The 14505-nt window shown below is 45.7% G+C and overlaps 1 protein-coding gene across 2 annotated transcripts in view; it reads left to right on the top strand.

Moving 5' to 3' along the window:
* The first annotated feature begins 1296 nt into the window (after positions 1-1296).
* Positions 1297-14505, top strand: part of RAI14 (retinoic acid induced 14) — a 147595-nt gene continuing 134386 nt past the window's right edge. The window contains exon 1 of one of the 2 annotated variants that reach the window (XM_060009615.1): positions 1297-1312. The gene's annotated coding sequence lies outside the window, so the exon portion shown is untranslated. Of the gene's footprint in view, positions 1313-1952; positions 2067-14505 lie in introns of those variants that run through there. The other variant, XM_060009613.1, reaches the window with a different exon arrangement.

Genomic DNA, 14505 nt, shown 5'->3' with positions numbered 1-14505 from the left:
CTTACACAGTTTTGTCTGATATTTTAACTCCTTCAGCTACAGAATACACACGTTAAGTTTCCAAAGCAGCACGGTACACCCTGTACCCCGTTCCAATGCCCACCCTGCCAGCTGCCACCGCTTGAATGACACTGACCTGCTGAAAGGGGAACAGAAGACTCACACGTGGCAGTATTGTTCCCGATAAACACCCTACGCCACCCCATTCATATGAACTGCAATGAAAAACCGTATTGTGGAAATCGCCAGAACTAAACCAAAAAGAAGTTTACCAGTTCCCGTGTCTTTCAGAGGGTGATTTGAGAGGGATAAAAGACAGGAAGAGGAGTGTACGTCTTGCTTTAAACCCGTTCTTCCTCACTTCTCTAAGGAATCTCTGACCTATGATTTAGGAAGGGAAGACCATGCAACTAGTTACACAGCTTTTGCTCTCTGTTTGATAAGTCACCTGTTACAGCTAAGACAGGCTGTTCCCTTGGCTTGGCCATGGGTGGGGGAGACAGGGGTACAGATGAAGTCTGACCTGGGGTCATGGAGATCTGACCAAGACATTATAAACTGAACTCAGGTTAATTTCAGTTTTGTTGGAATTTAAAAAAAAATCAATTGATTGAGTCGATCTCACCAAAAAAAGGACTCATACCACTCATTTATTCTAGAAAACTTCCTGCCCTGTGCAAAGGACGTAGAGTTAACGGGGGGAACACAGGGGCTTTGGTGATTAAAGACTTTTCTTTTTTTAACATCTTTACTGGAGTATAATTGCTTTACAATGTTGTGTTAGTTTCTGCTGTATAACAACATGAATCAGCTGTATGTATACGTGTATCCCTATATCCCCTCCCTCTTTAGCCTCCCTCCCACCATCCCTATGCCATCCCTCTAGGTTGTCACAAAGCACGGAGCTGATCTCCCTGTGCTATGTGGCTGCTTCCCACTAGCTATCTGTTTTACACTTGGCAGTGTATATATGTCCATGTCACTCTCTCACTTCGTCCCAGTTTACCCTTCCTCCTCCCCATGTCCTCAAGTCCCTTCTCTAAGTCTGCGTCTTTATTCCTGTCCTGCCCTTAGGTTCATCAGAAGACTTTTTAAGCCACAGCTGGTTAACATGATCAAAATGAGTGGCAAAGCCGTCCCAAATTTAACGGGAGGTGGAGAGCTTTGAAATCCTTGGAACTACAGGAGGAGCCCATCACGATTCAAACGCCGGGCTCAGCGGGCTGGGGAAGAGAGAGGAGCTGTCGGCGCCTCCTTTGCATCCCAGACCCTGCGGGGAGGGCGTTCCCCATGGTGCCTCTCAGTTCAGACGGTAGGTTTCTCCTTCCTAACTCTCCGAGCAATACTTAACGCTGGTAGTTTTCTCCTGCCACCTGATGAGCGTTACCGAACATATTCCAACCAACTGGTTCAGTCCAGAGACTACGAGCATGTTCCAGTTTACTTTCTGTTCAGTAATTTTGGAAAATATGACCGATTTGATTCTGGTTAGAAAGCGCTTGGATCAGCGACTTTAAAACACCCCACGACCGCAAACGACTTTGGACGTTAACCAGAAATGCATTACTATTCAGGATCTCATCCGTCCTAAACCCTGGGGTCAGAGCACCGGTGGTTTCCATTAACTTCAGGTGATGATGATGAAAGATCCACGGGGGAGAATCCCACGATCCGTGGAAAACTAAAAGCAAGCCGCGGACGCCCAGGGCGCGCGGGCCGGGAGTACCTCCCGCAGGTCCGGATCACCTGACTCGCGGAATTTGGGGCCGCGCGGGGTGGAAGGGGAGGGGAATGGTTAGCACCTCCCTTCCCGCTCCCGCGGGATCCGGGTCGGCGGGGGCCGGCGCCGGGCGGCCACGTGGTGGTGCTGCCCCCGCCCCGCCCCGCCGGCCCAGCCCGGGAGGCGCGGCGCCCACTGACCCCCGCAGCGGGGGAGGAGGAGGGACCGAGGCGCAGGAAGCTGAGCAGGAAGCGAGCCCGGCGTCCGCGTTTTTCCTGGGGAAGCGGCGGGCGGGGTGGCGCAGCCAGCGGGGCCCGGGAGCCGCCGCCGCCGCCGCCTAGATGGGGTGAGTGCGCGGCGCCGAGAGTCGGGAGGCTCCCCGGAGCGGGCTCGCGGGCTCCGGTCCCCGCCTTTGTGTCTGGGGTTCGGACGAGGGAGGCGGCCAGATAGGCGCGGACGACGCGCCGGCGGAGTGGCTCGGCGGGCTGGCAGCGAGGGTCCCGCCACCAGTCCCTTGTCCCCGCCGGCCGCCCGCTGTCTGCAGAGGGCAGACTGGGAAACACAGGAAGAGGAGGATGGTGGGCGTCAGAGCAGAAAGGGAGGACGAGCCAAGTTAGGAGCGGGGTTTTCTCCTACCGGCCCCCGCGACTCGCAGGCCGGCTGGGGCAGGGGTGGGTGCGGAGGGAGCGCGGGTGGGAATGAATGACCAGTCCCCGGCAGGGCGTTCTGGGTGCCCCGAGTCGGCTCCCTGTCCCACCTGCCTGGCCCGCCTGCGTCTGGCTCCCCCCAGTCCCCGCTTCAGGGCTCGACCCGCCTCCGCGCTGAGCTTGGAGGAGCTGGGGAGGAAGGCGCGAGCGGGAGACTCGGGGGGCTCGGCGACCGAGGGTCCGCTATTGTTCTTTTTTTGACTCCGGGAGCCCTCCGCTGGCCCAAGGGTGCTGGCAGGGCCACTCCGGGCCTGCGACTGACCCCGCTCCCCGTCCTTCCTGTCCGTTTCCCCACCACAGCTCCGAGGAGGGCCGGGAGGAGAGATGCTGGAGTTCGGGCAGCCTTCGGGCAGCTGGGGCTTTGGGAGGAGGCAGGATGTGGAGCCGCGCGCGAGAGGGGCGCCCGCCCGCCATCTATCCCAACCTCTGCCCGGGAGGGTGGGTACCCTCCCTAACCACCCCCCCTCCCTTCGCTGCTGGCTCGGGCAGGTTTTTGTGCCTGCGGTTTAGTTTCTGCAGTTTGCAGAGTACATCTGCTAACCCCGGGCTCTCGCTCTCCTTTGAGTTTGGACCTCGTCCCCCGCTTTTGTGGAGGGGGGTGGGCCTCAGAGCCGGGAGAGACAGCAGACGCGGCAGACGGAGCCCAGGGGAAAGTGGAGGCGCTGCAAGTGATCTCCCAGCGCCTGGGCTCTGTAGCCAGGCTTGGGCTTCTCCAAGGAGCCCAGCTCAGCGCAACTTTGTTTCCAGTGATTGGGGCAAATCTGCGGACTCAAGGCCGCTCACCTGAACCAGCGGCTTCCCTTGGCCACAGGCTCACAGGTGACTTAGATGGGTTTCTCTTTTCCTTCCGCGAGAGGAGACTACCGAGCGCCCTGCCAGTTCTCTGGAGAATGTCATCTCAAGACCGTCAGGGCCTGGCAGAGGGAGGAATTGTTTTACTGATCAGTGAGACTTAAAAGAAGCTCATCTTAGCGAGGAGAGTCTCACCTCCTTGAGGTCTGAACAAAGTTGGAAAAGAGAGAGTGTATCACAGGGAGGCTGGATTTTGATTGCTCTGTCCCCAGCCTACAGAGTCGTTGTTTACAGGTGTGGCTGGGAATTTTATTACTGATGGATGGAATCAGATCATCCTTTCTTAATGATGCTTACTTAACCAGTGTCATATTTTTTCCCTTCCGCTTGTAAGAGAATAGATTTTATGTGAGGAAATGTATCCAGTTCTTGTAATTTTTAACCAGTGCTTGCAGAACTTGGATTGGGAGAGGTGCTCCCATTCTGGGCTGTCTCCATTCATGGAAATGCTTCAGTAATGAATGTATTGTATCATTTACACTCCTTAGATGTGTTTTTATGGCTTTTTGCGGGGGGAGGGAGGGAGGGTTATAACCCTGTTGAAAAATCTTATTACTATTATCTGTGAAATTGAGATAAAGTAATGGATGCTGGGCCTTGGAGATTCAATGGGGACGTGATGTAGTGCCCCGTCTGCTAGTAGTGTATCTGACAATGAAGTTCTGTCTCCAGACTGCCACTTCTATAGCATCTTTGAGGCCGGCACACCTAGTATCACTCACCTTTTAAAGGTGAAGAACCTGAGCTTTGCAAGTTCGGGGAACTCGGCCTCGGAGTCACTGGAATGTGATGAAGGAGCTTTGTCTGTCTCTCTGTTCCTTCCTTCTAGCCTTCCTCTTTTTCCAAATAAAAGTATGAAAAATCTCAAACGTACCTAAAGAGAACATAGTAAGGCTTCCATTTTTCCACGACTTATGTTTGAGTTGCTAATCTTTCCATATTTGCTTCATACCCCCACACACACACCTGCCCCTTAAAAATAAACTGTAACTGAAATATTTTATCCATCCTTCCTCCTCTGCCTCCATCCTCAGGTAACCACTAACGTGAAGTCAGTGTACACAGTGCCCAAAGGTGTTTGGTACTTCGGTATTACATATCCGCAAACTGTATCTGCGAGCTTGTGTGTTTAACATTTTATTTAAATGGCATAATTCTATATACACACGGCTTGCATTTTTAAATTTGTCATTATGTGTTTGAGGTACATGTAGATCTTATTTACTTTAGCTGCTACAGAGAACTCTAGTGTAGGAATAAATTATAGCATACGCTTTTCCTCACCAAGAGAAAATTTGAGTTTCCACTTTTTCACTGTTATACTTTTTCTTCAGAGGACAGTTGATCTTTCCCACTTTTTTACTGTAACAGTGCTGCAGTCAACATCTGAGGCATGTTCCCTTGAGTAGTTTCTTTGTTACACACCTGTACATTTGATTGCTGGGTGGTGAGATCTAGGTAATGATGCATTTATTATTTCTTCCTCAGCAATATGTAGGGTGTATGTAGGGTCTCTCCTGGTTATTTGCTGAATGAAAAGTGAAATTGATCAATTTTTAGCTCTAAGAGTGTTAGTTGGCTGGATTCTTTAGTTTTTTCAATTAAAAAAAATAAGAGTGCCTCTTAATTCTAAAGTTGGAGCATCAGACAGAAGTGTGGTGCTGAGTTTGGGATACGTGTGCTGAAGCCTTTTCTTGGCCGGTCACTGGTGGTGTAACCCTGGGTTACTCACTCTACCTTCTCGTCCTCATTTCTTCAGACTTGGAAAGATTAAGGGGCTTGAGTATGCATTTACAAAGGCACATTCCTGCTCTAAGTGTGTATGAAAATACGGCTGTGTTCATGACATTTTGCCCTGAATGGTAACCTCTTAATCTGGAAGCAGTTCAAGGCATTTAAACCCATTGGTTTCCTCATTATTCCTTCAAATTACCAGGCACACTCCTGTCTCAGAGCCATCGCGTTTACTGTTCCCACTCTCTGGACTGCTCTTCCCCTAGATGTCTCCAGGGCTGTGGCCCTCAACCCCTTAGCTCTTCACTTAGACATCACCTTCTCAGCCCATCTTCCCTGGCCGCCCCCTTCCAGCATGTCCTGCTGCTCTTTTCTCCTTTATTTGTTTGTTTATTTATTCATCCATTTACTTATTTATTTTTGACCAGGGGTCGAACCCGGGCCCCCAACAGTGAAAGCACCAGTCCCTAACCACTGGACACGGAGAGTTCCCTTTTCTCCTTTATTTTCTTCCACGGCACTTAATTGCCTTCAAACTTGCCAGAAGTTTGTATTAGTTTGGTTCATATCAGTAGTATGTCTGTCCTTACTAGAATATGTGCTCCAGGAAGACAGGGGTTTTGTCTCTTTGTTTACTGTTGAATCCCTAGTGTCTAGAACGTTGTTGACGTACCGTAAGTACTCACATGTTTGTTGAATGAAAGAATTTCATGCTTTTTTGTTGTGATTTTTCTACTTAGAATTTCTCTTAGCACATATCGGATATCCTAAGTGGTGCTGGCTGTTCTCCCAGCTGTATTTGAGTGCCCCAGATGTCATATTTACAGGTTGCATCAGGATAAAAACACAGGTTCTTATACACAAAGCACTTCATTTAAGTCTGTGTGATCTATCCCACAAAGCACTTGTGCCTTCATATTTTTCTGCAGCATTTACCTAAACCTGAATTCAAAAGAAAACATAAGTAACACGATGCTCAGAAGCACACCCATCTTTCCTTTTCTTGGTACCTGAGCTTTCCCACATTTTAAATGTGGAAGATGTATAACCAAGTGATGTTCCCCCTCCATTCCATACAGGATCCAAACAGACTAGAAACGGTGTCGAGTAACACCCACCACACTGAATTTCTAAGAATAGAAAGTGCATTTCTCAGAATTGTTGCAGAGGGTTTACTCATCATTGCTCTGATTTTGTGCGTTCATCCTGAGGTGGTGTTTTCTTTTTTCTGTGGTTGGGGGGAATGGTGACCTTAATCTGAAGATCCAGGAGAAACCAGTATATATAGTAGTGTACCCAGAAATACTTAAAAAACTGTCACATCATAAAATCCGTAACTCGTGGTACTGAAAACATTCACTGTTAGTGCCGTGCATTATTTTGCTAAAAGCCAACTGGATTTCCTCTACGTAGGAGAAATGATGAATATAGGAGTTGACAAAGCAAAGCTAAATATATCAAAGGCCTCTTGGGTATGTTTTAAATAGGTGATAGGGAAAAGGATTCTAGATTTTTTTCCGCATTATTTATTTATATAGGTATATGATACTGATGGTATCTTTTTAAAAAAATCATTAAGATGCTGCATGATTTAGAGGTTATTTCTTTTTGTTTTATTGCTACCCACGAGCTGAAAAGTGTTGGTTTAATGAAAGAGAAATGTTGTTAATCAAACCTCAGTTTCCCAACTCTAGCCATCTACAGTGAACAGACTGCTCTAGCCTTTGATATCAGACTCACTGGTTATTAGTCAATTTAGTCAATATTTTAATAAGTAACTGTAACTGTACAGACTTAGCCATGTGTTTTAAAACAAAACATTTTTCTCTTTGAAGTATGCCTCATTCTTCATTCTTATATTGTGTCCAGTAGAGTATCTGTCACATAGTAGGTGGTTAACATTGAACTACACACACACCCCCCCACCTCCCCCACCCCCCCACCCCCCCACCCCAGGGCCATATAGTCCTTCAGGGTGGCCATCAGATATTGAGCTTTCAGAGTCTAGAGGAGAATTTAAACAGTAATCAAAAGGCCGAGGAGTAGAGGTAGTTAGCAAAATGCTAAGGCTGAAGTTCAGAAGATGTAGTTCTTTCTCAGGCAAGTCACATCACCTCTATAAGCCTTGGTTCTCTTGCCTATCGTTAAGAAACCCCTTTCTGCCCTATCCACCCTTTGGAGCAGTTACTGTGTCTTAACTGCTTCACCAGCTGGTTTTGTGTGATGGGTCTCACCTCATTTAACCTTACCTGGGATCTAGTCCAGTTCTTTCTGTAGTAAATGGCATTCACTGGAAATAGTGTCTTGCCTTATAAATTCCACAACCATTGGTCACCCCTGGGTAAGGGGCAACCTTTGGGAGTTCATGACTTATCCACCTCTGCTTCTAAATGAACGGAATCCAGTTGTGAGAAAAGTTGGTTGTAGTCCAAGAAGTTTATTCTACAGTGGAAGAAAATATATACTCTTTTCCTTTATTTTTTTCTTAAATTGACATTTAGTGAAAACCAAAGTTTATCATCAAGTAACCAAACGTAAGCAGTTCATCCTCTACTGTATCAGTTTCCCTCAAAATCAATTACTACTTTTAAACCTCAATTCAACTTTTCTTATCCCTGTTAAGTATTGCAGTTGGTAAGAGCAGTATCAGTATTTTTCTTTTTTTCTTTTTCCTTTGCTTACTAGATGAATTCAGTTTGCTTAATCCAGAGTGTTTTCTTTTTAAAGAGCTAAATGACTCTAGAATTAACAGCCCAGCAGCATCTCTCTCTTTTCACTTTCACTACATCTGTCCAGTTCCCTTTGCTGGCTGAAATGACAGAAACCCAGCCAGGAAAAAGAGCTCTGGCAGAGCTCACTGGTGGGGAGTAAAAGGCTGAGCAGCTTCCTTTGCCCTAGGGCAGCACAGAGTCAAGTGTTTTCCTCCAAGAGGAGTTCATCCTGCAAACGGAGGCGGGCCATCTAGCAGTGATTCTTCAATATTTTTGAGTCAAAGATGGACACTTCTGCAAATTGGATGCAGGTGTTGGACCACTTTTCCTAGGGGGAAATTCACTTATATGAAATGATGCTGTACACTTGTAATCCTTGTCAGTTTCAAGAGGTTCATGGAAGTCCCTGTGTGTGAAGCCCAGTTATGAACCTCTTTGGAATCCCCAGGTTAACGCAAGATCTATCAAATGTACCTAGAAAACCTTGTTGCCTTTGTCCTGTTTACCTTTAACAGCCACCGCATAAGGATCAGGAGTGCAATGACAGGGGGTCTGTTTTCTATCATGTGCCACTGTTCCCCAGACCTGATAACCTATCATACACGAGTGAAAAGTAATAATTGTGGGGTTTATACCTTCAGTAGGAAAACCAGTCTCTAGTCGCTATACTAACCAGTCTACATACCACTGACCATTTTTAGGAACTATTTCTATTGGATGCAGTAAGATGCTATTTAGAAGTAATAAAAAGCTAACCTGTCGTATGACTATTTCGCAGAGATGTGATGGATTCTAAGGCTGGGTCATGAGTTCCTCACCCCAGGGACAGCATTTCTTGGTCTAGCATTGGACCTGTACCGTTCTCTGCTTTCCAGGCGACAGCAGTTTCCTCCCTTTGCTGTTGCGGGAGGGAACTGAGATGTCCCTGGGTCCAGCCCACGACACTTCTAAGCTCACGGGGGTCGATCTCTGACTGCTCAGCCGGGTGGGGGGAATATCCTGACTGGCTCTCTGTTCTGTGCTTCTCATCTCGGCCTCCTAGCCTACGGGGCTGCCTCCAAAGGGACTCGAGGAAGTCAGGGCCACGTTTCCTAGTTGGGGAGCTGGCCCTCAGCTGGAAGCCTGCTCTTCCAGAGGACCTCGCTCTTCTGTGGGAGGTAGCAGGTGCTGGGAGAAGGTACTGCCATCGTCGACCACGCTCAGGAACTTGTTCTGTCCCTCCATCTTAGGCGACATTCTCCATCTCTTCAGACAATAATTGGGCCAAAAGGGACGCGGGCCTACGTGTAACAGGGTGAACGATGCAGGTTCTTTCAACGAGTTAGTTGGTTTAATTGAATCGAGCGCCATCTTTGCTCCAGTCACTTTGCTCCTAGGCTGGCAGCTTCCGGAGGTGCAGGCCGTCTTACGCAGTGTCCGATCCCCCTTGAGCAGCACGTGTTGGTGGAGTTGTTGGGCAGTAGATAGAAGATCCAGGGATGAGCAGCAAGGCCTGCCTTCATGGAGCTTCGAGTTTTAAAGAGGTTAACACATTTTCATTCCACTGGAGCACAAGGCTCCAGTGGTTGGAATGGGATGGTGGCGGGAACACATTTTACAGAGGAGACTGAGGTCTAGGAAGAGAAATGACCCCTTGGAAAGTGGCACAGTCAGTAAGAGGCAAAGCTAGATGTGAACCTTAGTTCTGGTTGCTCTTGGCACAAGGCTTGTAGATGTTGTCCATTTCTGTTTCTCTCGGGTGTAGACAGTGACCTTGGGAGCCCCACATGGAGCTAATTGTAATTGTTTATCAGTGAAGAAGACTGGTGTAGACTTGGACAAGCTGTGTTGGAGACTAGTGGGGAGTCCTGGGTGGGGCAGATGACATTGAGCAGTGACATGAAGGTTGGAAAAGGAACTGGAACCCAGGCCCCTAGCATCCAGCTGGGCAAGAACCACATAAACAAATCTATGTGTCAAGCTTTGTCAGTGAGTTAACGAGTTCTGTGCTGAGCCTCTTCGTTTGATGAGAGTGCTCCCATAACTTGACCATCACCTCCTACGAGAGTTGAGCTGCTGGTAACTGACCGCTTTTCAAAAGTGAAACGGAGTGCTAACTTTCAGTGGATGCTTTGACCCATAGTCATTTCACTGGTGGGAGAAGCAGCCTGTTCACAGTAGCCTCCTCCCAGCTACCCCAGAGGATGTGGGAACTGGTGAGCCACAAGGCTTACGGACTTGTGGGTTGCTTTTTTTCTTTCTTCCTTGCCAAAGGCAGCCAGAAGGAAAACACAGTTGACCCCTGAACAGTGAGGGAGGTTAGGGGGATTCCCCCTCCCACCAAGTTGAAAGTCCATGTATCACTTCTGACTCCCCCAGAACTTAACTTCTAATAGCCTACTGTTGACCAGAAGCCTTACTGATAAGGTAAACAGTCGATTAGCACATATTTTGTTGTGTATATTAGGTATTGTAGTCTTACAATAAAGTAAGCTAGAAAAAAGAAAGGTTAAGGAAATAGTGTAAGGAAAATACACTTACAATACTGTACTGTATGTATTGATACTGTAAGTTTACGTTGTCTGTTTATATGATGAATTGTCTGTCGGTATCTACATCGGTATTGTCTTATGATACAAAACCCTGTAGATGTTATACGTATTACTAACACTAGACATCAAAAAAGAAAATCTGTGAAAAAATTCATATTTATAGGAAGAAGCAGCAATATGATTGCTTTATGGTAGCCTAGTGTAGTCGATACAATTGCTTCATGGTAGTGTAGCGCCTATACACGAATGAATGAATCTTGATAAAAGTTTATGACATACGGTATTACAGTCATGTTAATAATACAGTATTGGAAACATCGTTCCATATTTTAAAAAAACACTTACCTGTGATGATAGGCTGATATGCAGATTCTCCAGTTATGAGAGACACAGGCATACTCTACGGTAATATAATTCTTTGACAGCAAAGTTACAAAACAGTAAGAAAACGAACACATTTATTTTATATTAAATATCACTCACGTTATGCCTATGTAAGGATGCACTAGTATCTACACATTTTATGCATTCATGACATACCATTTAAACATTTTTTTATATTTCTAGGCTGCACGGTTCATTGGTGGGTTTTTTCAAACTGTCGCAAATCTCCCCCAATTCTTCCAATCCATTTATTGAAAAACTTTCACATATAAGTGGACTTGCACAGTTCAGACCTGTGTTGTTCAAGGGCCACAAACATATGTAGGGCCCTGAGGTCCCGCACTGAACCATGTCAGGAAGGCCTCGCCCAGGGCTGGGTGGGGGGTAGTCTACCATTCTCGCTCAAGCTGAATCTTATTTCAGGCCCAATCCACATTCATCATGGATGCAGGCTGCTTTGAATACTCTCAGAACCTTCTTGAATCTTTGTTTAAAAAAAAAAAATCCTTAATTTTCTTTGGGGCTGTATCATTTTTCTCTTTTGAGAAAAAAGTTTCACATTTCTTTCCTATGAGCTTTTTATAAATTGGGAAACACCTGAAAATATAGGCGTGGAAACCAACCAATATCTGTATACCATCCAGGATTTCCTAGGAGGTTTTTGTTTTTTTTTTAAAGAAAAGACTCATTTCTGCCACTAACCTTCTGTATACATCCAGTCAGCAATCTTGATCAACTCCTCAGTAATTAGATTCTTTCTGTGCTATACAACTTTACACCATGTTGGTGTGCTGTTTGTTGACTTTTTCTATCGCTTTTCCTCTGCAGTCTCAAAGCTAGAACAAGATTTCTTCAGAATGACTCCTGTCCCAGCCTGTCTCCTGGCCAATCTGTTGACGGCTGCTACTGTTGGTGCCTTGTTTGGCAACAAGCTTGCTTTCTTCTTCTCCTTTAAAACAACCCCTGATTATTTTAAGTGCATACTGCTTGGAACAAAGCGCATTTGATTCTCATTACATTGCAAGTGGGTGTTTATATCCACGGTGGCAAAAGAAAAAGAAAGAGTAGCTCACCCTATCCTGGTGATATCTGAGGTGGCAGCCTGCCGGCGGGGTGCTTCTATGTGTGGCTTCCAGAACAAATGTCACCTGCCCCCCCCCCCCCAGCCCCATTAGTGTCTCACTGGTGATTGTTTTAAGATACACTTTTATTATGATATTGGTGCTTTTCATTGTCTTAAAGCATTGTAGTATTTCATTGTTTTATAGCTTGGAGAGAGGTGTTATACAGGACATTAGAATAATTTCTTTCTTTCTTTTTTTTTTTTTTTGCGGTACGCGGGCCTCTCACTGTTGTGGCCTTTCCTGTTGCGGAGCACAGGCTCCGGACGCGCAGGCTCAGCGGCCATGGCTCACGGGCCGAGACGCTCCGCGGCATGTGGGATCTTCCCGGACCGGGGCACGAACCCGTGTCCCCTGCATCGGCAGGCGGACTCTCAACCACTGCGCCACCAGGGAAGCCCTAGAATAATTTCTTAAGGAACAGAAATGTCCTAATGATGGGGAAGCATCTAAATATCTCGAAGTTCTGCTCTTCCATATTGTTGCTAAACTATGGAAACCTCCGCCGTAATCTGTAGTTTGCCAGCTCAGCTGAGTATAAAAATAGCCGCTTCACTTGTCTGTAATTATCTTTACATTTTCTGTTATTGTCTCGGTATCTTTAGCAAAGCTATATGGAAAAGGATTTTTCTGACTGGTGAAAAATTCATTAGATAAATTCATTATGCACATGCTCCGCATGTTAAAAGGACAAAGAAATAAAAATGCCACCTTTCCCTGGAATGTTGTGAGGACAAACAGCCAGAAGGAATGCCTTTTTTCATATTGGTCCATTCAGACTTCCTAGGGGGAGCTCTGTACGTGCCAGCGGCCGATCTGAGGACTGTTCCACTTTTAAAGGCAACTAAATCTTTTTGAAGTTGTAAAACGGTTGGTTTGTTGGCCAGACTTTTTTTTTTTTAATTACTAGTGTTGTCTAATACGCAGCCCAGCGTTGCATTTTGGGCTTGGGAGCTGAATCTGAATCCAGCCTTCTCCATTTTTAAATTGTGCCACTTTGGCTAAGTAAACTTTCCTGGCTGCAATTTCCTAATCTTGAAACTGAGAATAAAAACAATAGCATCTAATTTCGAAGTGGTGTGAGCATTAAATGAGATAATACTCACTTATAATCAAATAGTAAAACAATAAAATGTTGCAAAGTAATCATTTAAATAAATGATAGCTATTGTGGCTGTTATTACTATTGCTAACGTTATCATGTTCCTTATCATCCTACCTCTGAAGAACTGCTGATAGATTGGCCAATATGACTGTACCTGCCATTATAATCTATAGCTATAAAGACGGGTTGCCCCCATATGTCACTGAAACACATCTGCTGGACATCTTCTGTGAAGTTCAGAACTATGTTTCCCTGTGTAATCATTCCTCCATTTAGTCCTTCTTTATATCCTTGGGTAATGTGGACAATACAAAGACACATTTCCTTTAATCGTGACCAGTCCCCTTCCCAACTGTATTAACAAATTCCTCAGTCTCACCAGACAACTTGCCTTGTTTCAGGCATCATCTAGGCACGGAGCAGTAACATTGTGGTTAAGATGAAGATGGTGATACTTAGAATGAAGGAGAAGTTAAATTCCCTGTTGAATCCTTTGGAAAATTGTCCAACTGTTGATAGAGAAAAATAGATATGTTTTCTGAACCATATATAACAGAGTAATAGTTTGCATAGAAGTCTGTCAGTTTTGAAATAAAATTGTTGATTAATCATTCCTTCTTCATGTGGCAGAGTGAATCTTTTAAACTAACTTTCAACCATTATCAGCTTGCAGGATTTACTAGATCTAAGTTTTATGATTTGGTAGTAAGTGAATATTAAACATGATAACGTACATTGTTTCTTAATTTTGTGCCTGCCTTGTAAGTAATAAGTAAATGCTGTTATTGTTAATTGGATACTGTCATCAGTTTTTGAAAGGAAGATCTAAATCATCACTGTCTAATAGAATATAAGCAAGCCACAGATACAAGCCACCGTAAGTCATTTAAAAGTTTCTAGGGCTTCCCTGGTGGTGCAGTGGTTAAGAATCCGCCTGCCAATGCAGGGGACAGGGGTTTGAGTCCTGGTCGGGGAAGATCCCACGTGCCGTGGAGCAACTAAGCCCGTGTGCCACAACTACTGAGCCTGAGCTCTGGAGCCCTTGAGCCACAACTTTTGAGCCCGCATGCCACGACTTCTGGAGCCTCGCGCCTAGAGCCTGTGCTCTGCAACAAGAGAAGCCACTGCAATGAGAAGCCCACGCACTGCAACGGAGAGTAGCTCCCGCTCGCCACAACTAGAAAAAGCCCGCGCGCAGCAACGAAGACCCAGCACCGCCAAAAATAAATAAATTTATTAAAAAAAAAATTTCTGGTAGGCACAAAAAGGAAAGTGAAGCAAATGAAATTAATCATAATAATTTATTTTATCTAGGCTATCCAAAATACTATCAACATATATTCAGTCAACCTATTCATGATATAGTTGACATTCTTTTTTCATAGTAAGTCTTTGAAATCCGTTGTGTATTTTCCACTTACAGTGCGTGTCAGCTTGCAGTAGCCACGTTCTAAATGCTCAGTGGCCGCGTGTGATTGATTAATGACTACGGTATTAGACAGCACTGGTCTAAGTAATACGTCATTTTGTAGGTCCCGTAACCCCAGTAACCACCGGACACCTAGAATGCCCTCAATAGACGCATGCTTGATTAAGCTTCCCTGCATCTCTACCCAGTTATCTGGAATTTGGCCCTTAGC

The sequence above is a fragment of the Delphinus delphis genome, chromosome 3 (assembly GCF_949987515.2).
Source record: "Delphinus delphis chromosome 3, mDelDel1.2, whole genome shotgun sequence".
Classification (NCBI taxonomy): domain Eukaryota; kingdom Metazoa; phylum Chordata; class Mammalia; order Artiodactyla; family Delphinidae; genus Delphinus; species Delphinus delphis.
Note: the sequence above shows the minus strand (reverse complement) of the source record. Positions and strands in the feature narration are given on the sequence as shown.